The sequence below is a fragment of the Bufo bufo genome, chromosome 9 (genome assembly GCF_905171765.1).
Source record: "Bufo bufo chromosome 9, aBufBuf1.1, whole genome shotgun sequence".
In the NCBI taxonomy this organism is placed as follows: domain Eukaryota; kingdom Metazoa; phylum Chordata; class Amphibia; order Anura; family Bufonidae; genus Bufo; species Bufo bufo.
The window spans coordinates 219,910,048-219,934,680 of NC_053397.1; the positions used below are offsets into that span (position 1 = coordinate 219,910,048).

The window sequence follows — 24,633 nt, forward strand, 5'->3', positions numbered from 1 at the left end:
GAGGTAGGCTACAACTTAAAGGGGAAGTGCACACACCAGCCAACACGCCACACGTTGCCACCGACAACAGCATTTGTGGCAACCATGTCATGGCGCACACAGCCAAAGCCAAGACACTGCCACCACATTCCAAAACAGCAACATGTTTCCACTGGCAACCGCAAGCATGGCACAAGTGTCACGGCGCACACAGCAAAGGCCGTGACAACAGCTTTGCAGAAAGGAGATGTTTTGGATCTACCAATTAAACCCCCTTATACCGTATGGCTTAAATGAATCACTTGAATATGTCAATTATTCAGCCAACATACCCATTTGAATCATGCCGCCATTATTTACTATTAATATTTTTTTATGTTTATTTTATTCATGTTTTTTTGCATTTTTTTAAAAAAAATCTATTTTTTATATTTTTAATTTATTATCTTTTAATCCTTCTATATGTTTATTGTATTTATCATATGAGCTATTTTTATTACTATAGGATTCCATGTCATGGCCAGAGCCTTGTTTATATGATTATTGATTGTGGCCTCTCTTCCCCTACTTTTATAATAACTTATCCTGTACTGATCCTGAGTTACATCCTGTATTATACTCCAGAGCTGCACTCACTATTCTGCTGGTGCAGTCACTGTGTACATACATTACATTACTTATCCTGTACTGATCCTGAGTTACATCCTTTATTATACTCCAGAGCTGAACTCACTATTCTTCTGGTGCAGTCACTGTATACATACATTACTTATCCTGTACTGATCCTGAGTTACATCCTGTATTATACTCCAGAGCTGCACTCACTATTCTGCTGGTGCAGTCACTGTGTACATACATTACTTATCCTGTACTGATCCTGGGTTATATCCTGTATTATACTCCAGAGCTGCACTCACTATTCTGCTGGTGCAGTCACTGAGTACATACATTACATTACCTATCCTGTACTGATCCTGAGTTACATCCTGTATTATACTCCAGAGCTGCACTCACTATTCTGCTGGTGCAGTCACTGAGTACATACATTACATTACTTATCCTGTACTGATCCTGAGTTACATCCTGTATTATACTTCAGAGCTGCACTCACTATTCTGCTGGTGCAGTCACTGTGTACATACATTAGTTATCCTGTACTGATCCTGAGTTACATCCTGTATTATACTCCAGAGCTGCACTCACTATTCTGCTGGTGCAGTCACTGTGTACATACATTGCTTATCCTGTACTGATCCTGAGTTACATCCTTTATTATACTCCAGAGCTGCACTCACTATTTTGCTGGTGGAGTCACTGTGTACATACATTACATTACTTATCCTGTACTGATCCTTAGCTACATCCTTTATTATACTCCAGAGCTGCACTCACTATTCTGCTGGTGGAGTCACTGTGTACATACATTACATTACTTATCCTGTACTGATCCTGAGTTACATCCTGTATTATACTCCAGAGCTGCACTCACTATTCTGCTGGTGGAGTCACTGTGCGCTTACATTACATTACTTATCCTGTACAGATCCTAAGCTACATCATTGTATTATACTCCAGAGCTGCGCTCACTATTCTGCTGATGGAGTCACTGTCTACATACATTACATTACTTATCCTGTACTGATCCTGAGTTACATCCTGTATTATACTCCAGAGCTGCACTCACTATTCTGCTGGTGGAGTCACTGTGTACATACATTACTTATCCTGTACTGATCCTGAGTTACATCCTGTATTATACTCTAGAGCTGCACTCACTATTCTGCTGGTGCAATCACTGTGTACATATATTACTTATCCTGTACTGATCATGAGTTACATCCTGTATTATACTCCAGAGCTGCACTCACTATTCTGCTGGTGGAGTCACTGTGTACATACAGTAGGTTTGTGTTGAAAGATTCTGAGCAGCCAAATAATTTTGGGAAGTGAATAGAAACAATGGGGGCTTTACTGAAAACTGAATTTAGGAGCTGATTTTCCTCTCCCCTTAGAGATTTTGTGCGTTGGGTAGTTTTTTACTTGTGGTTCGTGTTATCGTCATTGTCTGCGCTGACAGCTGTACTGCGGATCAGTCACCATTTCTACCATTTAATAGCAGCAGATGTGACCAGAAATTTGACAAGAATTTCACAACAATCTGTTAGAACCGCTGGAGATCCTTGAGCACAGTCCTGTGATGTCACTGTGCTCTGCGCACCTGCAGCAGTGGTTCTGGCACAGTGTGTGCTGCTCGTCATAAAACCTTTCATCTGTGCCTCGTCTTTTTTACTTACATGACCTCTAAGCGGATCGTGTTTGAAAGGAAGTCGTCAGATGGGTGAAGTCACGCCATATTGTGCCGCAGAGGTCACCACCTGGTCCATCATGGGAAGTGGAGCAGGGGACCTTATGGAGAACATCTGTGCCTTAGCTGCACAAGAATCCCGGTGTCATATGAGGATAATGGATTCCAACATGGAAACCACTCCCGACCATTCACACTGCGCCTTGGATTAATCTGTATCAATTATTGGATTATGCTAATCAGATGCAAATTATTACTATCCAGTTACCTTGGATAGGAAACAGTCATCAGGTAGGTTCCCTTTAAAGTAGGGTATCTTTGCTATGTCAATAACTAATGGAGTACTATTGGAAGTGTCATGTCTTGCAGCCCAGCCCTACTCTCATTAGTGGTGCTGGAATGCTATATGTGGCACAAAGTGGTGCCGTGTTTGGAAATAGTAGCCTTTTTTTTTATCCTGGACATTCCCTTTAAGAGTGTGTCATGTGACCTCCTCATACTGCTGTTTAGTGAGAACAATTATATTGGGGCATCTGTAAGATATACAGTAGCCGGATGCCCAGATGTCAAGTTCCCCTTAAAGTGAATTACACAATTTTATTAGAATGTAATTTTTAGGTCTAAAATCCAACGTTGATTAACTTGTTAATTTATATCAAAAGTGGCTAGAACCTTGTTTTACTGATAAAGTGTAACGGGCAGTGAGTGTCGTCCTACTGGGCCAACTAACTGGTTTGATTTTGGGCTTAACCTAATTGCGTTATCCAAGCAGTGCCCTGGTTTTCACCCTTTAACCTTATACAGGGATCTAGTCTTTGATGCAGGGGAACCACCAGGCCACTACCTCCTGGAGTAGTCTCTGTGTGACTGGCAGGAGACCCACCAGGGACAGAGACACTGGTGCAAAGCACCGAAGAATCAGGCAATATTCGTATTCAGGAGACAGGCCTAGGTCAGAGCAGAAAGAGTTCAAATGTATCCGAGAAACAAGTCCAAGTTCAGGGCAGGCAACAATGGAGAAGAAACAGGCTAAGGTAAGGGCGGGTAGTGCAGAATTAGAGTTAGTTTCAGGCAGAAATACGGTACATGGGCAGACAGATATAGTAATGCACCTTTACTGGTTAGCTAGTAAACTATGAACCTAAAGCTCAGGCACCCTGCCACTGGGGAATGTGGCCTTGTATACCTAGAGAAGGCCAGCCATAGGCTGAGGAAGAATTTGGACATGCATGTTGGCCCTTTAAGAGGCCAAGTGCAAAAATGCATGCACCATGTAGAACAGGCCTCCATTTATTCTTTAACCAGCACACTCAGGCCGCAGCCTACAGAAGAAACGTAAAGCACTGGTGGACCGGGCCATCGCTGGCTGGAGGAAAAAGGAGAGAGGAGCCTGACTGTTGGCAGAACTGAGGGGCCACCTGGGTGAGTAGTGAGGCACCCCTGCTCGAAAGCTGGAGTGGGGCAGCGGTAGGCACAGGCACCAGCGAGAAAATGCTGGCTGCCTGCAAATGCCACTAGTGGGAGCTCAGGAGCTGCTTGCATACTGTGTTATTACAGAGTGCAATTTATATACAGTATGCAGTCGGCTCTTGAGCTCCCCCTAGTGGGGTTGATACATTATAAGTTTTATAATTTCATTCTATCTCTATTAAGGGGATTTGGAGATCAAATATAAACTCTATTTAGGGTTCAAAGGTGGACATTCACTTTAAGACATTTCTGATTTCATAATTTGTTAATCTCTTATTAAAAATAAAAGATCAAAATTGTTTCTCATTAGAAGCAACAATGCCTGGCGTCCTTCAGATGAGTGAAGGCCTTGTATACAGTAGAAGAGTCTGTACAGTGCAGGGTGCTGTTACCTGCGGATCTCCAGCTGCTGTAAAGTGGCAGCTTCCAGCATTCAGGCACAGACTGTCAGGGCATGCTGGGAGTAGTAGTAACAGAACAGCCACACTACACTGATGATAGGATATACAATTCTAGCAACATTTTACCTGTCAGAGGTGGACACGAGTGTGTGAAAACAGATTGTGTGAACAGTGGCAGAAAATACCTGTATAAACCCAGGGAAGATTTTAAGGGGTTGTCCCATGAAGATGTATTATAAGAGGTCAGAATGGAGATCCACTCTCTAGGACTGGAGCCCTCTATATATTCCAAGGATACTGCCTGGCTGTCTGCAGATCCTGCCATTTTCAAAACCTGTCCACCCTGGGAGGAGCTTAAATGTCACATGATTTTGTGTAGCTAAAAATAAATAACATATTAGGTCTGATTGAGTCTACTTTGGAACAATGTAGCAAGCATACTGCAACAACAAATACAAGGAGCCTAGCGACCTTACATTCTGCAGGTAAGAAGTACATGTAACATTGTAACACATGTTACAGTGACTGCCCACAGCCACCGCTGTTTCACTCACCGGACCAGGTTTCGGCTTTCTGGTGGTGCAGACCTGCATCCTGTTCTTCCCTTTCTGGTGGGTCCACCTGCCAGCCTGCTCTGTCCTACGACGCAGGCTGCAGCTTGTTTGCCAGTTCGTCCTCTCTTTCAGTGCCCATTTCTTGAAGAACCAGCGCAATAATCTGCTACAGCTTATGGCTGGCTGTCTGGAGGTACTTAAGGCATCTTCCCTGTGGGAGTGTGCCTGAGCAAAGCTCATAGCGTGCTAGTATCCTGCATAGGTGGCTGTTCTGTTGTTTGCCCATGTACTGACTTTCTGCCCATTTACTGGATTCTGACCCTCTGCTTCCTGGCCTGACCTGTGCCTGAACTCCATATTGTCCCTTCACTACCTGACCTCAGACCGTTTACAATATTGCACATACTGTTCCTGCCCTGACTTCAGCCTGTCCCTGACTACGTTTCTGCCTTACCCCTCGGTGCCCTGGACGGATGATTCTGACCCTATTCGTCAGCTGTTAATCACACAGAGACTGCTCTAAGAGGTTCCCCTGCAGCGAAGATCAGATCCCTGTATATTGGTTAGAAGGTGAATACCAGGGGACAGCCAGGATAACGCTTTTAGCAATAGCCCTAAGCTGAATCTTTTGGTTGACACAGTGATTCCAGTTCCACACCCAATGCCGTAACAGTTGAGATCCAAGGTTTCATGCTTGGCCAGAGTTTTCCTTTAATCTTCGTCTTATTTGCCTTTTCACTTCCCAAATGCTCTGACCTGGACTGAACTTGGTACCTGCTGTAAAGTTGTTTTCTTCTCCTTCATCAAATATTAAATTCAGTTCAAATTACTGCAGCGTAGAGCAGCAAAGATCACCCCAGAGTGGGCGGCAATGAGCATAAAAAAGTAACATTGTAGTCCTTTCTTCGGGGTTACCAGGTTCATCACCCTCCACAGTTCTCATGGCACCGTATCTGCTGCTGCCATAGTGGAAAAACCTGTCCATTCTGGCTGCGCTGAATGGCGACCATTTGTATAGGTGGCGGATATATTCTTATAATGACTCTACGCCTTTTATTATCATTTCATTTTCAGTAACTTTTTAATATATCTTTATCTAGGTTAGAGTTCTGTTCTTCTAACACGCAGCTGTAAAAATGGGCAAAATAATGGCAGTGAAATGGTTAATAATGGGCATCTGGTGTCACATGTAATAGTTTTAGTTTGTAGGCTTCCTCAGGGTGACATTCATTAGCCTTCTCCATTCTTGGTGGGTTTGACTAATCATCGTCCCCTCGTTATGTCAATGTTATTTGCATAGAGGATGGAATTTTCTTACTGTGTTGATTTATGATGAAATATATCGTCAGAGTCTCACACATGAAGGGGTCACATCTGCTTTACTACAGGTGTCTACAGTGAGGAGCGGAAACATATGGGAGAGATAAGCCTCATTACATGCTAAAAGTAAAGGCGTCAACTCCCAACACTACAGAAAGGAAACAAAGTATCTATCTATCTATCTATCTATCTCATATCTATCTCTATCTATCTATCTCATATCTATCTATCTATCTATCTATCTATCTATCCATCTATCGATCCATCTATCGATCCATCTATCGATCCATCTATTATCTATCTATTTATCCCCAAGTGTCAGTGTACTGTATTATACTGTAACCCAAGGGGGTCCTTTATTATACAGAAATACACCTATATTATTTCTGGTGCACATTGCGGCACAACGGTCAGTTGCGCCGCAATGTGCAACTTTTCCCCGCTCACGACAGGTCTAAACAAGTGGGCAGGGAAGGGGAGAGGCCAGTAGATCCATCTCATTCATCATTTTCTACGCCTGTTTTAGGCGTAGAAAATGGTCTAACTGTAAGACAGCAAGGAAGCTGGCCTACATTTAGACTGGTGCTGGATGCGCTGAAGTTATGTAGAGGCCTGCGCCCAACCACATATAGGGGTTATTAAGACCATACTGTAAACCGCCTATCCTAATAAATGACTCCCCAAGTTTTAAAGGTGACTTGGATGTCAAGAATCACTGCCAAGGGAAACACTAAAACAAACCAACAAATCTTTATTAAATATATAAATATTTATATATTTTTATATATTTAATAGTGTTGGTCGAGCACCAAAGTGCTCGTGTGCTCGAGCAGAACACTTTCCGATGCTCAGGTGCTCTACAGAGCACAATAGAGGTCAATGGGAGAACCCGAGCATTAAACCAGGCACCCCTGCTCTGAAGAGGGGAGGGTGTCGGGACTGTAGTTCGGCTTAGGAGTCCCTGCCCTGACTCCATATATAGCTATATCCATATATGGAGTCAGTGCTTGTGGACACCCAGTGTATTTAAATCTAATTTAGCCTCTATTTCTGAAAGTTTCTGGTGGGATTCGAACTCACAACCTTCTACATTACAGCCACTACAAACTATACAGCTGCATGGCCAGTTACTGGAAAAAAAAAATTATAATTAACACTTCTGCTGTTACTAGTAGTAAGTATTCCTATACAGCAGAAGTCTCATTTTTTTTTTTTTTTTAAGTGACTGGTCATGCAGCTCTATAGTGTAGTGGTTAACATTCTGGGCTGTAATGTAGAAGGTTGTGAGTTTGAATCCTGTCAGAAATAGAGGCTAAATTTAATTTAAACATATATATATATATATATAAGTTTTTAGCCATAATATATTTACATATATTATTATATATTTTGAATATATAATATATTATAATATGTGTAAATATATTATGGCTAAAACATCAGTAGTATAAACAAATTGACAGAACTCTAAAGTTGCAGGTGAAGTATTATGTGATTTATTTAGCCGGACATAATTTTAGGCAACTGTAATGGTCACGTACACACACACACACACAGGGAAGAGGATAATGACCACTGCGCTCCACCCTCACCCCTGGCCCTGCCTACTTGCCTCACGAGTCCTGATGACAGGGGACAACTGGACGGCAGTCCCTAACTTAGTATACATGCGGGAAGGACAGACAAGACAAATAACGGATAGTGAACGGACCGGGTCAAAACCAAGAGGACAACGCAGTACAGAGGGATAAGCAAAGAAAGGTCAGGAGAAGCCGAGGTCATAAATACCAGGAGAGTCGAGAAGTACCAAAGGAGTCCGCAAAGAATAGTCAGGTGGAAGCCGAGGTCAATATACCAGGAAGGATGCGCAGTACAGGAGGAGCAGGCAAAGGATTGTCAGGAAACAGGATCAGGTAAGTACACAGGTTTCCAATAACTGCCAGGAACCTAAATTAACAGGCAACCTGTGGCCAGCAGGCTGCCTGTATTTATAGTGGGGAGTGAGGGTCATGTGACGTGGCCAGCGTCACATGACCGACAGACCGACCAGTCGAGCACCTAGTGATCAGCTCGGCAATCAAGGCAGACCTAGGAGCAGGGAGTCTCCCAGCTAGCAAAGCCGCCCTGGGAACGAGGTCAAACACAGATCCTCGCTCCCGAAGCTAAGCAGCAGGTCTGCGGCTGATGGGAGACCGAGTGTGCCTTCGGCACCCCGTTACAGCAACATTTCGGGCTATATGTAGCCCTTCATCAGGCCCAATGGATATGAGCAAGGCTCCTCAATCACTTGCTCATATCCATTGGGCCTGATGAAGGGCTACATATAGCCCGAAACGTTGCCTAAAATTATGTCCGGCTGAATAAATCACATAACACTTCACCTGCAACTTTGGAGTGCTGTCAATTTGTTTATACAACAAGAATAGGGTCCTATAGGTGGATTTGGGGACCTGTACAGACGAATACCCTGTGAAAAGCCAGCAATTAGATGAGTGCTGTGATCAACCGTATTTGAAATAAAACATCAGTAGTAGTTTCCCACATATTATGCATTCATATATGTCAGAAAGTATGATATTATATATATATATATATATATATATATATATACAGTACAGACCAAAAGTTTGGACACACCTTCTCCTTCAAAGAGTTTTCTTTATTTTCATGACTATGAAGGCATCAAAACTATGAAACACATGTGGAATTATATACATAACAAACAAGTGTGAAACAACTGAAAATATGTCATATTCTAGGTTCTTCAAAGTAGCCACCTTTTGCTTTGATTACTGCTTTGCACACTCTTGGCATTCTCTTGATGAGCTTCAAGAGGTAGTCCCTGAAATGGTCTTCCAACAGTCTTGAAGGAGTTCCCAGAGATGCTTAGCACTTGTTGGCCCTTTTGCCTTCACTCTGCGGTCCAGCTCACCCCAAACCATCTCGATTGGGTTCAGGTCCGGTGACTGTGGAGGCCAGGTCATCTGGCGCAGCACCCCATCACTCTCCTTCATGGTCAAATAGCCCTTACTTTCAAAGTTTTCCCAATTTTTCGGCTGACTGACTGACCTTCATTTCTTAAAGTAATGATGGCCACTCGTTTTTCTTTACTTAGCTGTTTTTTTCTTGCCATAATACAAATTCTAACAGTCTATTCAGTAGGACTATCAGCTGTGTATCCACCTGACTTCTCCTCAACGCAACTGATGGTCCCAACCCCATTTATAAGGCAAGAAATCCCACTTATTAAACCTGACAGGGCACACCTGTGAAGTGAAGACCATTTCAGGGGACTACCTCTTGAAACTCATCAAGAGAATGCCAAGAGTGTGCAAAGCAGTAATCAAAGCAAAAGGTGGCTACTTTGAAGAACCTAGAATATGACATATTTTCAGTTGTTTCACACTTGTTTGTTATGTATATAATTCCACATGTGTTAATTCATAGTTTTGATGCCTTCAGTGTGAATCTACAATTTTCATAGTCATGAAAATAAAGAAAACTCTTTGAATGAAGGTGTGTCCAAACTTTTGGTCTGTACTGTGTATATATATATATATATATATATATATATATTTTGTAATTATACTTTTTTTGCAATTACTAAAAAAAATATAAGATATATAAATTTAATTTAGCCTCTATTTCTGACGGAATTCAAACTCCCAATCTTCTACATTACAGCCGATAATGTTAACCACTACACTATAGAGATGAATGGCCAGTTTAAAAAAAAATAAAAAAAATATGAGACTGCTGTATCGGAATACTTACTACTAGTAACAGCAGAAGTCTTATATTTGTTTTCTTTTTTTTTGAGTAACTGGCCATGCAGCTGTATAGTGTAGTGTTAAACATTTTTGGCTGTAATGTAGAAGGTTGTGAGTTTGAATCCTGACAGAAACTTTTCAGAAATAGCGGCTTAATTAGATTTAAATACACTGACTCGAGCATCACGCTCGAGCACACGTGATATTTGGCAGAACACGCGATGTGCCGAGCATAGCAAAGCTCGAGCCGAACTGGTGTTCGGCCGAGTATGCTCGCCCAACACTAATATTTAATAAATTTAGTGTTGGTTTGTTTTAGTGTTTCCTTTGGCAGTGATTCCTGATTATTGGAAACACCCAATACCTTATCTGTTGGCCGTGACTCGGACGTCAACTGTTTTTACAGATTTTTGGAGTGTTTCCACGTTGTAATGTCCTCTTCTTTTGAACTATTTATGCATCACTGATCTTTAAAAATAGTAAACACTTAAAAAGTAAAAAAAACAAATTCAAAAGTTTGTAGATTGTTAGCGGTAGGTCTCCTGTTTCATCCTTAGGAGTTTCATGTTTTGCTTCTGATCTCTGCAGCACAAGTTGTGTCTCAGGATCTCCAGAAGATAAAAGAGAAAAACAAAGACAAAATCAGCGGTCATCTAGAGAAAGGACGAAGATCTATCGGAGGGCGACTAAGCTGTGGGTGGCTTTATTTTTGAATGTATTGTACAATTAGTGACATCTCAGATGTAGAAGAATCAATAAGAATTTCAGATGATAATCGCCCTGTACTATAATAAGCTGGAGCTCCTGGGTGGGAACTGAGCCTCCAGCGTTACATTCTCCTACTGGCTCCAGACCACAGAAGACCACGAATCCTTCCAGCCTCACCCACAGCTGGCTGAATATGTGATACAAAGCAGAGAAATGTCTTAGAGCAATGATCACAGCCACAGCTGCAACAAACCCAAACTGAGTCTGCCTGATAGCAGGTAACATGACAAACGCTGGGGGTTGAATTTTTTCGTCTTGACCCATGTTAATGATCACCGCTTTTATACTCATAAAAAATATAACAAAATAATTTGTGTCAAAAAACATGATCAGCATCCATTTGTGAATAATAACTTATTTTAAAAAGTTTCTAAAAAGTTACATTTCAATTCTGTTTTTCTTATTTATAGGGGTTATTTGGTTTAAAAATCCCATGTCACTTTCCCTATTAGAGAGAGGGGTCCTCATTAATTATCTTCACTTATTGACCAGTGGCTACATAGTCTATCACTTTGGAGAACCCTTAATGAACACGCATACTATGGACAGTTCATTGTTTTCATTAAGAACAGCATAATACTTTTTTTCTCCTGTGAGTGTGCTCCTGTGGAACTGAACACAGATGATTACCAGGGGCCCCGAGAGCAGGACAACTGGTTATGAGATTTTCCTTGGAACTTAATTGCTAAGCATATACATGCCCCTGTTGTTCTACAGTAATCAGAACTGATATCAGGACAGACCACATCCTTAAGGGATGAGGAAACTGTACATGTATACTTTATATATATATACCGGTATACTATTTTATCATACTTGTATGCCCCTATGCCTTGTGAAGCCTATCTTATTCCTGGATCTCAGAATTCACAGTAAAACCATAATTAAAGTCCCAAAGGGATAGAAAAATAAAGTTTAATAAAAAAATAAAACTGTTAAAAAAACACATACAATATTATGCTATTATACACAATAATTAACCCTTAATCAAAATTGTTTATTTTACTTAATTAAAAATGTAGATATTAGATATAACCCTAAGGCTCCTTTCACACAGTTGTTTTTATTCTTCCATCAACTGTGTAAAGTGCAGGAAACACATCTGGTGTGTCAGCCGTATCCCCCAAACTGACGGCGGCTACTCTGGCAGACTGGCACAAACTCATCAGCATGTGAGTACAGTACAATAGACAAACTTGTTGCATGATGCAGTGAGTTTGTGTCAGAGGAGCCTCTGTCAGTTCCGGAAATGTGGTCGACACACTAGTCATGTTTCCCAGTCTGCACACAGTCATGTGCATTAGCTCTAATCATGAGGTTTTTTTTGTCTGGTGTTTTTTTTAAAGCCCTGTATAGGAGTCTATGTGACAAAATGATAGAAAAAGCAATATCTAATGCAATCAAAAATGTTTTGCATGTACTGTATTTCATAAGAAAAAACAAGAAAAAATGCAGTTAAAAATATAGTTAAAAAGTGCTAAAAAAACTACCACTCTGAAAAAATCCAGTAAATTTTAAATGTAATCTAGGCTACTTTCACACTCGCGTTTGGTGCGGATCCATCTTGTATCTGCACAGACGGATCCGCAACAATAATGCAAACGCTTGTATCCGTTCATAACGGATCCTTTTGCATTATTCATTCAAAAAAAAGTCTACGTTTTTTTCAATGGACTTACATTGAAAGTCAATGGGGGACGGATCAGTTTTCAATTGCACCCTATTGTGTCAGTGAAAAACGGATCTCTCCCCATTGACTTCCATTGTAAGTCAGGACGAATCCGTTTGGCTCCGCATCGTCAGACGGTCACCAAAACGCTACAAGCTGCGTCTTAGTGACCGCCTAAAAAAAACGCAACGGAGACCAAACGCAGCCAAATTGATGCATTCTGAACGGATCCTTATACATTCAGAATGCATTGGGGCTGAACTGATCCGTTTTGGGACACTTGTGAGAGCCCTGAAACGGATCTCACAAGCGGACCCAGAAACGCCAGTGTGAAAGTAGCCATATAAAGTTGTGATTTTTGGCCATAAAACTATCAAGATGGTTGCACATATTACATGCTGAAAAATTATGTAAAAAAACCCGAAATGAAAAAAAAAACAAGACCTTAGGCACAACAATGTCAATGACAAAATAAAAAAGTAACGGCAGCAAAATAAAAAAAATAATAAAAATAAATGCTGCGCCCAAAAGGCTTTTTAAGAGGTTAGAATATTCTACCCTGAAAAGAAAAATAATGACTGCCCAATAATCCAGAATATATGATAATTTGGGACAGATCAGGTCCTATACATGTCAAATTAAGGGAAAACCACAGCCCACCAGGCATTTCGGCATTTCCCCCATTTGCAGGATCTCCCTCCGCATGGATAGCTTCACCAACAACTTGGATTAAGTTTGTAAACTAATAGCAAGACGTGAATTTCCTTCTTTTCTCACTTGGGGTCGGTTTGAGGAGAGAGAGGTCTGTCTGATGGATCAGTAACATCTGTGACTCCAGGGCAGGGGACGGATACTTGGAGGGTGACTCTCATTTCCTCCTTTGTTTTGTGGTTGAGCAGACAATTGCTGGGAATGTGTGCGCTTCCTCAATCTACTGTGTGAAGTGAGTGCAGGAGACATTGGCAGAGTCTTGGAAGCAGTCCTGGCTCAGACATGTGACTGGGAATCTCGCACTTCAGGTACGTCCTTGCTGTTGTGTTCCTGCTTTGGCTGAACTTCTGCTTCTTGCTAGTAAATGGGAAAAAAAAAAATGTAGCTCTTGGCGAGAGGCCGGATATCGGGATTTGAGGATTTTTATTTTTTTTATCTTGGCAGCAGAAGTAGAAATTTTTTCAAAGCAGAGTTGTAGTATCTGCTTTTTACAGAGCTGCACTTGTGTACTGCCAGGATCAATACAAATAACCATATATAACCACCAGCATCAAAGATGCCATAAAACTGTGATAAAATACATGGTGGTATTACCGTTCTAAAGTTGTTGCGCTCATAAAAGTCTATAGGCTTTACTGTACCTACTGAGACCAATAAGCTGGGTTGTAAAGGTGCAGAAGCTCTTATACTTCTGATTAGCTTAGAAGATTGGTACCTATAGAAACCTAGAATGTGTCGGCAGATAAGAACCATTTGGCCCATCCAGTCTGCCCAATATACTGAACACTATGGATAGCCCCTGGCCCTATCTTATATGAAGGATAGCCTTATGCCTATCCCATGCATGCTTAAACTCCTTCACTGTATTTGCAGCTGCCACTTCTGCAGGAAGGCTATTCCATGCATCCACTACTCTCTCAGTAAAGTAATACTTCCTTATATTACTTTTAACCCTTTGCCCCTCTTATTTACTGTGTCCTCTTGTAGCAGTTTTTCTTCTTTTAAATATTCTCTCCTCTTTTACCTTGTTGATTCCCTTTATGTATTTAGCAGTTTCTATCATATCCCCTCTGTCTCTTCTTTCTTCCAAGTACATATGCCAGTTGTGCCCCAATGCCACACATCAGAAGAGCTGGGGCACCACATCTAGGCCCTGTTCATACATCACATCTTATTGGGGAGCGGGGGGGGGGGGGGGGGGCGTCCTACATTTTTTATATATAAGAGAGATTTAAAATTCTACACATTGCATTAAATTTAGGGCACTTTCACACTAGCGTTTTTTGTTTTCCGGTATTGAGTTCCGTCACAGGGGCTCAATACCGGGAAAAAACTGATCAGTTTTACCCTAATGCATTCTGAATGGAGAGCAATCCGTTCAGAATGCATCAGTTCAGTCCCTCTTACATTTTTTGGACTGAGAAAATACAGTTTTCTCTCCGGCCAAAAATACTGATCACTTGCCGGAATGCCGGATCCAGCATTCATTTCCATTGAAGTGTATTAGTGCACGATCCGGCATTAAGTGTTCCGGCAAAACGGATACGGCTTTCCGGTCTGCGCCTGTGCAGACCTTTAAAAATGCAAAAAAATAATAATAATACTATATTATAAAAAATATAATAATACCGGATCCGCTATTTAAATGCATTTGTCAGATGCATCCGCATCTGGATCCGTCTGACAAATGCCATCAGTTTGCGTCCAGATTGCCAGAACTGCCTGCCGGAATCCTCTGCTGCAAGTGTGAAAGTACCCTTACAAGATAATCACCTGCCCAAACTACAGGGCCAAATCTTTCATAAGTATGGTGGGCATGAGCGTACCATTTTCAGCATCGGTTGTACTCCATATGCCCCTGCTTAGTTAAAACTGTGACATTTTAGGGCTCATTGAGGTTTTTCAAAATGTATCACGTCTTATCCATCCCATTATAAAGTATAAAGAGCCAGTGTTATGTGCAAAAAAAACAAACCAAAAACATGATGAAAGTTAAAAATCATAACAAAAAACTGATACATAGTGTGAGAAGGAGAAACTTTGTGTCAATATTATTGTAACATGTAAATGTTTTCCAGAATTCTCTGGAACTGATTTATAGAAGTGCAGCCTCCGTCGCGGGGTGAGCGCCGCTTCCTGTAGCACCCACTGATAACGGTGATGGATAAAGACATAATTCGTTGCCAATGTTATAGACTAAGATAGAGAATCGTCTCCAAGCGCCGTCTGAGCAAATCACTGGCACGCAGGCAGACGGATCTGAAATCTGTTGCTTTAATATTGAAATTTGCTTTTTGGCAGGTGGAGCGCGGCTGTTTTATATAACAAATGGCTGGCAGTTACTTTGATGCCAGTATTGATAACCTGAATAATGCATTCACTTAAAGCTGTGATTGAAGAGGCAGCGTTCGCTATCAGGTTCCCGCGCAGACACACCTGCATGCTCCAGGCTGTCAGGTGCTGAGGAATTTCAGGCATTGTGCAGTCATGCAGCCTTATCTCTGGAATCCTGCGCCCATTACCATCTTATACCTGGAAAAGAAAGAAAAAGAGAGGCAGAGATTCCTCTATTCAGTCTGCCAACTACAACAACCATCATTGCACATTTCTCCAACATTACGCAGAGGAGACCTAAAACTGCTAATAATACAATTATACAGATGCCCCATTTCCTCTGCAGGTTGAAAGATGATTTCAGAAACTGGTCTCAAAAGTCTCTTAGTAGATTCTTAAAAGGATTGTATATTCACAGATTTGTTCCAGAAATGTGGGGGGGGGGGTGTAGTTACAAATCCACATACTGCACAGAAACAGGAGAACTGACATGTACGGTACACACTTACAGTCACAGAAATTGCTGTAAAATACTGCAACATATTAACATACATTACACAAAGGGGTTCTGTTAAGTTTTAAACATATCCACCATCCAAGCTGTACTCAGCTATCTCTAGCTGTCCCATAGACGATAATAGAAAAGCATATCAGACCTGCCACTCCACCAGGAAGCCCCCCCCCCCCCCCAATATGTTACTTCCCCTATGCTGTAAATATTGAAAACCTTTAAAACTTATCACAACCCCTTATACTTGTACATAGGAGCAGTGTTATAGTAGTTATATTCTTGTACATAGGAGGCAGTATTATAGTAGTTATATTCTTGTACATAGGAGCAGTATTATAGTAGTTATATTCTTGTACATAGGAGCAGTATTATAGTAGTTATATTCTTGTATATAGGAGCAGTATTATAGTAGTTATATTCTTGTACATAGGAGCAGTATTATAGTAGTTATATTCTTGTACATAGGAGCAGTATTATAGTAGTTATATTCTTGTACATAGGAGGCAGTATTATAGTAGTTATATTCTTGTACACAGGAGCAGTATTATAGTAGTTATATTCTTGTACATAGGGAGCAGTATTATAGTAGTTATATTCTTGTACATAGGAGCACTATTATAGTTGTTATATTCTTGTACATAGGAGCAGTATTATAGTAGTTATATTCTTGTACATAAGAGGCAGTATAGTAGTTATATTCTTGTACATAGGAGGCAGTATTATAGTAGTTATATTCTTGTACATAGGAGGCAATATTATAGTAGTTATATTCTTGTACATAGGAGCAGTATTATAGTAGTTATATTCTTGTACATAGGAGGCAGTATTATAGTGGTTATATTCTTGTACATAGGAGCAGTATTATAGTAGTTATATTCTTGTACATAGGAGCAGTATTATAGTAGTTATATTCTTGTACATAGGAGGCAGTATTATAGTAGTTATATTCTTGTACATAGGAGGCAGTATTATAGTAGTTATATTCTTGTACATAGGAGCAGTATTATAGTAGTTATATTCTTGTACATAGGAGCAGTATTATAGTAGTTATATTCTTGTACATAGGAGCAGTATTATAGTAGTTATATTCTTGTACATAGGAGCAGTATTATAGCAGTTATTTTCTTGTACATAGGAGGCAGTATTATAGTAGTTATATTCTTGTACATAGGAGCAGTATTATAGTAGTTATATCCTTGTACATAGGAGGCAGTATTACAGTAGTTATATTCTTGTACATAGGAGCAGTATTATAGTAGTTATATTCTTAACCATATTTCTTTTTATTGAGGTAAGAAAACAAGGCCACACGCCTACACAAGACAACTGTTTCATAACATTAAGAGTCACAATAGTTATCCAGCATACAAGTCATGTGTAAGCAATACCAGCTATTATCATCTTCATCAAAAACATACATCAAAAGAAACGAAAAGAAGGAAGGAAAAAGGGAAGGAGAAGTGAAGGAGATATAGTAGTTATATTCTTGTACATAGGAGCAGTATTATAGTAGTTATATTCTTGTACATAGGAGCAGTATTATAGTAGTTATATTCTTGTACATAGGAGCAGTATTATAGCAGTTATATTCCTGTACATAGGAGCAGTATTATAGTAGTTATATTCCTGTACATAGGAGGCAGTATTATAGTAGTTATATTCTTGTACATAGGAGCAGTATTATAGTAGTTATATTCTTGTACATGGGAGCAGTATTATAGTAGTTATATTCTTGTACATAGGAGCAGTATTATAGTAGTTATATTCTTGTACATAGGAGCAGTATTATAGTAGTTATATTCTTGTACATATGAGCAGTATTATAGTAGTTATATTCTTGTACATAGGAGGCAGTATTATAGTAGTTATATTCTTGTACATAGGAGCAGTGTTATAGTAGTTATATTCTTGTACATAGGAGCAGTATTATAGTAGTTATATTCTTATCCATAGGAGCAGTATTATAGCAGTTATATTCTTGTACATAGGGGCAGTATTATAGTAGTTATATTCTTGTACATAGGAGCAGTATTATAGTAGTTATATTCTTGTACATAGGAGCAGTATTATAGTAGTTATATTCTTGTACATAGGAGCAGTATTATAGCAGTTATATTTTTGTACATAGGAGCAGTATTATAGTAGTTATATTCTTGTATATAGGAGCAGTATTATAGTAGTTATATTCTTGTACATAGGAGCAGTATTATAGTAGTTATATTCTTGTACATAGGAGCAGTATTATAGTAGTTATATTCTTGTACATAGGAGGCAGTATTAATACAGTGGAGTGGCTCCTTCCATGGAACAGTATTATAATACTGATGTGACTGTTTATAGCAGGCATCCTCAAACTGCTGCCCTCCATCTGTTTCAAAACTACAACTCCCAGCATGCCCGAACAGCCTACAGGTATCAGCCTACAGCAGGGCATTGTGGCAGTTTTGATTTTACAACAGCTGGAGGGCTGCAGTTTGAGGATGCCTGATTTATAGAGTGCAGTATTTCAGTAGTTCTTTGTATCATTATAGAAGATGAAGGTGTCAGTAGAAGTATATACTCACAGCTGCCCATAAGGCACTGACAACAGAAGGAATATATAGGGGCATGTGGCTGTACTGTTAAAGGGATAGGCGGCTTGTATCTTTTAAGAGCTTTGTGGCTGTGCTGTGTGGGGATTCGCTCTGGTAGTTATGATAAGCGGGCGCAGTACAGAGGCAAAATACAAGTTCGTAATTCAAACTTCAGTGTTTATTCACACATGGTGCCAAAAACAAAACATCACTTTTGCAGTGTTGGTGTAACTTCACACCCAATGGCAAGTTAATATAATAAAAAGTCACCTTGGTGGCAGTTCTGCCTCAGAAAGTCCAAATACAGGCTTTAGGCGGCCTGTTCCCCTGACACACGGGTCTCAGCTCTCCAGCCCAGCACAGGCCTCAGATCCAGGGGCGTAGCTAGAGGGGAAGCAGGAGAAGCGGCTGCTTTGAGGCCCTGACCCAGAAGGGGCCCATCAAGGAGGAGGAGGACTAAAAGATTTTGTCAGGGCCCCCTCAACAGTATTACACAATGACATTATATACAGTGACAGTATAGACAGTGTAGAAAACGGATGGAACAGCTGCCGGGCCTGGTCTGAGAGAGCGATCTTTACTGGCCACAGGAATGGAGGCGGCATGAAAGGAACTGGTCCCCATTCAAAAATTTGCTGTGGTCCCAGTCATTTCTAGCTACACCACTGCTCAGATCCCAGCACACAGACATGGCTTCTGAGGCCAGCTGCCTATTTAAGGACAGCCAGGTGCTGCCAAAACCTGGACCGGCACTTAAAATCCGGTCCGGTATTTGACCTCACCTGGCTGTAAATCAGGAGGAAAATACTTGTTTTCCCAGACCAAACCTCTCACTGTGTCACAGCTGTTATGGGGCACTGTCTCTGTCCTCATAACCTTTCATTCATCCTTTTCATTTTCTCTTCGGAAGTTGACAGCAGTGTAAACCCATATTTCAGAATTGAGTTGCCACGGTATAGCAGTTGGACCCCCAGCACCTTTATTGTCTTCCTCTTTCACCGGTACTCCTCTGTCTTTTTGGCTTCTCTGGCCGTTAGGGTGCTACCTCTGCCTTCGCTTTGTCCCCTACTCTGTTGTTGTTGTTGATCAGGGGTAATATTCCGCAGCGCCCCTCTGCTCTCTTAACTGAACCTCACCTTTAAGAACACTCATTTCGCATCTGTGTAATAGAAGTCTCCGTTTGGTTTGAACTACTATAAGGACTTGGCAGAGAATTCGGAGATGGCAAGTCATTTCATTAGCCCCAATCATTTTTATTGTGCCTTGGACACACAGCCAAAGAACTTGCTGCCATCTTGGCTCTGAAATGCGCCATGAATTGCAAGTCAAGTGTTTTGGTGGGAGTGAAAGAGACTTTGAAGCGATTAAGTAATATTAAAATGACAAGCAATTAACTGGATCACGAGGAGAGAGAATGAGGCAGTAAAATAAGTAAAGAAAGGCATATTTATTTATCCATTATTCTGACCCTCCGCCGCACAGCCGGCCGACAACTCATAAAACAAGGGTCCAATCAGCCCGCCGGTCAAGAAGCCTATTTACTGGTCCTGACAGATGAACGGCTTATTTTCATTTTATTACTGATTAGTGTTTGGCTTGGAAAATCCAGAGACAAGAATTAAGACTTAGGTGGAAAATGTTAATTTTTTCAAATAAATAGAGAATTAATGCAAAAACATAAAGCGACGACAAAAGGGAGACAGAGCTGCAAAGGAGATTAGGGGAAAGGGACCGACATGTGAGGGGCCCCACGGCGCTCCTCTACCCCAGACTGATATCTTGGTCCATTACTGCAGTTTATTAGTGGTCCCAGATCATCCGAAACCTCCACAGATTCTGTGACTGCAATCTGGAACTTCCATGAGAAACTTGTAGCAACATTGAGTCCGTGGACGGACCCAAATAAAAGGAGTTATTAATAAGTCTAATATCAATGGTCTATCCTCAGGATAGATCATCAGTATCTGATTGTGGAGATCGGACTACTGACTCAGCCAATAACCAGCTTTTTGAAGAGGCCACGGAGCTCCGGTAGGCAATGTGTCTTCTTCCTAGGCCACGGATGTCACGTTCAAGGGTCACATGGCCAAGATGCAGGTCCGTCCAATTTGATTCAAAGCACAGCCACTAAACAATATACAATGCCGTGCTGGGTAAGCTGTGAGGAGGCCGTGGTGCTCAGACCCCACCGATCAGATACTGATGACCTATCCTGATATTGAACTCCTGGAAAACCCCATTAATAGCAGTTTCTCAGTGATTGAATCCGTTGTGGAGGTGCCTACTGTATTGAAATATTCAATCCTGTAGCTAAAATGTCACTACCATACAGCCACCATAATACTGTAAGAAATACTGCATTGTATATAACAATATTGATGCAAAAAGTAACTTTTGAATCACTAGTACATTACATTACTTATCCTGTACTGATCCTGAGTTACATCCTGCATTATACTCCAGAGCTGCACTCACTATTCTGCTGGTGCAGTCACTGTGTACATACATTACTTATCCTGTACTGATCCTGAGTTACATCCTGCATTATACTCCAGAGCTGCACTCACTATTCTGCTGGTGCAGTCACTGTGTACATACATTACTTATCCTGTACTGATCCTGAGCTACATCCTGTATTATACTCCAGAGCTGCACTCACTATTCTGCTGGTGCAGTCACTGTGTACATACATTACTTATCCTGTACTGATCCTGAGTTACATCCTGTATTATACTCCAGAGCTGCACTCACTATTCTGCTGGTGCAGTCACTGTCTACATACATTACTTATCCTGTACTGATCCTGAGTTACATTCTGTATTATACTTCAGAGCTGCACTCACTATTCTGCTGGTGCAGTCACTGTGTACATACATTACTTATCCTGTACTGATCCTGAGTTACATCCTGTATTATACTCCAGAGCTGCACTCACTATTCTGCTGGTGCAGTCACTGTGTACATACATTACATTACTTATCCTGTACTGATCCTGAGTTACATCCTGTATTATACTCCAGAGCTGCACTCTTTATTCTGCTGGTGCAGTCACTGTGTACATACATTACATTACTTATCCTGTACTGATCCTGAGTTACATCCTGTATTATACTCCAGAGCTGCACTCACTATTCTGCTGATCCTGCATAACAGCCTGTATTTTACATTTGTTGCCAGACACATCTAACAGCTTAGCTGAGCTCCTGTTCTACTTGTCCACAGATGACACATTTCTGGTGATCAGGTGACGATCCAGCTTTTAGTTTTCTGCAGCTCATGTCCGATTTGCTGTATAGACTAGGACAAGAGGAGCAGAGTCATGTCATCATTAGAGGGTGGATGAGTTAATGACAGCTCTGTTGCACTACTTAGGGGTCTAGATAAAGCAGGATACTGATATTACACACCATATCCACAGTTAAGGCTCTGCATCCTGTTTTCCTTCACCCCCAGGTCTTTAGGGAGGAAGGGCATAACTCTTTGACTACCCCTAACTTGTCATAATTTATGACTTTTCTAACTGACTCCCAAAAATCTATTATATGAGACTTTCCCTTTATGTACTTTGCCCCTGCTCATCCTCAGCTGACCCTTTGTGCCTGGCTGCAAGCTGCACGGCCATTCTCCATCTTGTTAATGGAGTGTTAGTCATCCAGATCACATTTGTGGTTACTTGTTTCTACACAGAAGCCACAGATCTACAGGTGAGGGGCAACTGGTTTCACCTCGCACAACGAACCCTAAAAGCCTCTTTATAAATACCAGGGACGCCGCTCATCCAAGCAAATAGGATGTGTTCAATAATTCATTGCACTGACTTCAGACTTGTGGGTTTAGGAGATTACACACTGACACTGCACCAAACTCCGGCGCAAAATCAAGGAGCCGTGGTGGATGCTGCTAATAAATAAATGATCAGGGCACATTTCCCGTGAAATTCAGCGCTGGGACGTGGACGGGCAGCGCGTGCCAATAAAGGATGTACTGGTTTCCATTCCAGCTGATAATGTAACTCTGTCTGAATTATTCCATAATTGCTTGCATCTTGGGATCTGAAGAGTCTGCTGAGCTGGCTGCAGAGCGTCGCGTCTTATGCTTTAACCCAACACACCTCAAACACAACTTAACCCAATGTATTTTAAACATAACTCACCCTCCCCTGCCCAAAATATAAAACTTCAGGTTATCCTCTCACATCTACACTGAACAGAAATATAAACGCAACACTTTCGGTTTTGCTCCCATTTTGCATGAGCTGAACTCAAAGATCTGAAACATTTTCTACAGACACAAAAGACCCATTACTCTCAAATATTGTTCACAAATCTGTCTAAATCTGTGTTAGTGAGCACTTCTCCTTTGCCGAGATAATACATCCCACCTCACAACCTGATCAACTCTATGTGACGGAGATGTGTAGGCAAAACTGTGCACATTTCAGAGTGGCCTTTTATTGTGGTCAGTCTAAGGCACACCTGTGCAATATTTATGCTGTCTAATCAGCACCTTGATATGCCACACCTGTGAGGTGGGATGGATTATCTCGGCAAAGGAGAAGCGCTCACTAACACAGATTTAGACAGATTTGTGAACAATACTTGAGAGTAATGTGTCTTTTGTGTATGTAGAAAATGTTTCAGATTTTGAGTACAGCTCATGCAAAATAGGAGCAAAACCGAAAGTGTTGCGTCTATATTTTTGTTCAGCTTCTTCATATTACAGGCTCCATGTGGATTGTCACCCAACTTTTTGGAAGTTCTAAATGGCAAACTGGCTTTAGAATAACTTTGTCTTTCAGGGTCTTAGAAAAGCTGGGTAATGACCTGTCCTGGTTATTTTGGTTGCTACTCAGCTTTCCTAGTAACAATCTAAACTGACCGCAGCGTTGCCCTCCTTCCTATACATCCTTCACTGGCAGCAGCCTTGTCCCTTTTCAATTCCTTGCTCAGTGGCAGCAGCCTTGTCCCCTTCCTATGCCTCCCTCCCTGGCAGCAGCATTGTCTCCTTTCTTATGCAGCTGTCCAGGTGGCTTGTCTCAGATGATCATGATGGTGAACATGCTGGATGTGGAGGTCCTGGGCTGGTGTGGTTACACGTGGTCTGCGGTTGTGAGGCCTGTTGCATGTGCAGCCAGCCAGTCGCAGGGGGAACACGTGAGGTGCACGGTGGACCAATGAGGGGTCAAATGGTATAACACACAGTTGATCAGTTTACTCACGGTTAGCAGAGAGCCTCCCTGGGCCGGCAGCACAGTGTTGAGGTGGACAGCACGAAATCCTCCGGGGCACGCTCTGTGGTAGGAAGCATCAGCCAAGATGGTGGTTGAGGTGCCCTTGATGTTAGGGGTGCTTGTTGCGGCTGAGTCCCTTGATGGTTTTTGTCATGACGCCAGTACCGTTAATGGTGGTACAACCAATAGTAGTAATAATGAGGTAGACAGTGGTAAGATGCAACTCACAACTTTTACTTTGGACGTCTTTTAGTTGCAGTAGTACAAATATGCAGTCTCTAGATGGTACAGAGTTAAATCTGCAAATCCACTGTTTTAAGGCTGTTTAGGTTTTTTGGTTTTGGAGCAGTGGGTTACTTCAATGTCAGTGGAATCTTGGTGAGGTTGCCGGAGGCTAGGGTATCCTTCACCTAAACTATCCCAAAGGTCTTTTATGCCTGGTCCATGGCTTTTATCTTTTGGATGAGTTTAAATTTGTCCTTTTCTCTTCTCCCTTTCTGGACTAGAACTTCTTTTTAGAGCTGAAGTGCTGGATCTGCACCTTTTCACTCTCTCAGTGTCAATATCCACCCTGATCTCCACACTGACCTGTCTCTGTCCCCACTCTATTCTGCCTTAACTCTCCTGTCCCACTAGGCCTGACCTGGATATATATAGGACCTGAACTTGGGGGCGGGGCTGACTGATTCACGCGCATAACAAAACACAAGGTACATATTAAAATATATAACACTATATAATGACTATATAAACTGACTATGGTCTCTGCTGCACTGGTCTCTGCTGCACTGGTCTCTGCTGCACTGGTCTCTGCTGCACTGGTCTCTGCTGCACTGTACCGTATTTTTCGCCCTATAAGATGCACCTAGTTTTAGAGGAGAACAATAAGAAAAAAATATTTTTCATTACACCTCAGGTCAGACCAGCAATCAGACCCCCAATGTTAATCAGACCTCAGATCAGACCCCCAATGGCTCAGATCAACCCCCAAACCTTTAGCCATCTATCAGCCCCCAATGTCAGCCATAACCCCCCCAA

The 24,633-nt window shown here is 41.4% G+C and overlaps 1 protein-coding gene across 2 annotated transcripts in view; it reads left to right on the forward strand.

Annotated features, from left to right (window-relative positions):
* Positions 1 to 13,164: 13,164 nt before the first annotated feature.
* LOC120979517 (FRAS1-related extracellular matrix protein 1-like) overlaps positions 13,165 to 24,633 on the forward strand; it is a 221,425-nt gene continuing 209,956 nt past the window's right edge. For both annotated transcript variants that reach the window (XR_005774308.1, XM_040408315.1), the window contains exon 1: positions 13,165 to 13,255. The gene's annotated coding sequence lies outside the window, so the exon portion shown is untranslated. The remainder of the gene's footprint in view (positions 13,256 to 24,633) is intronic.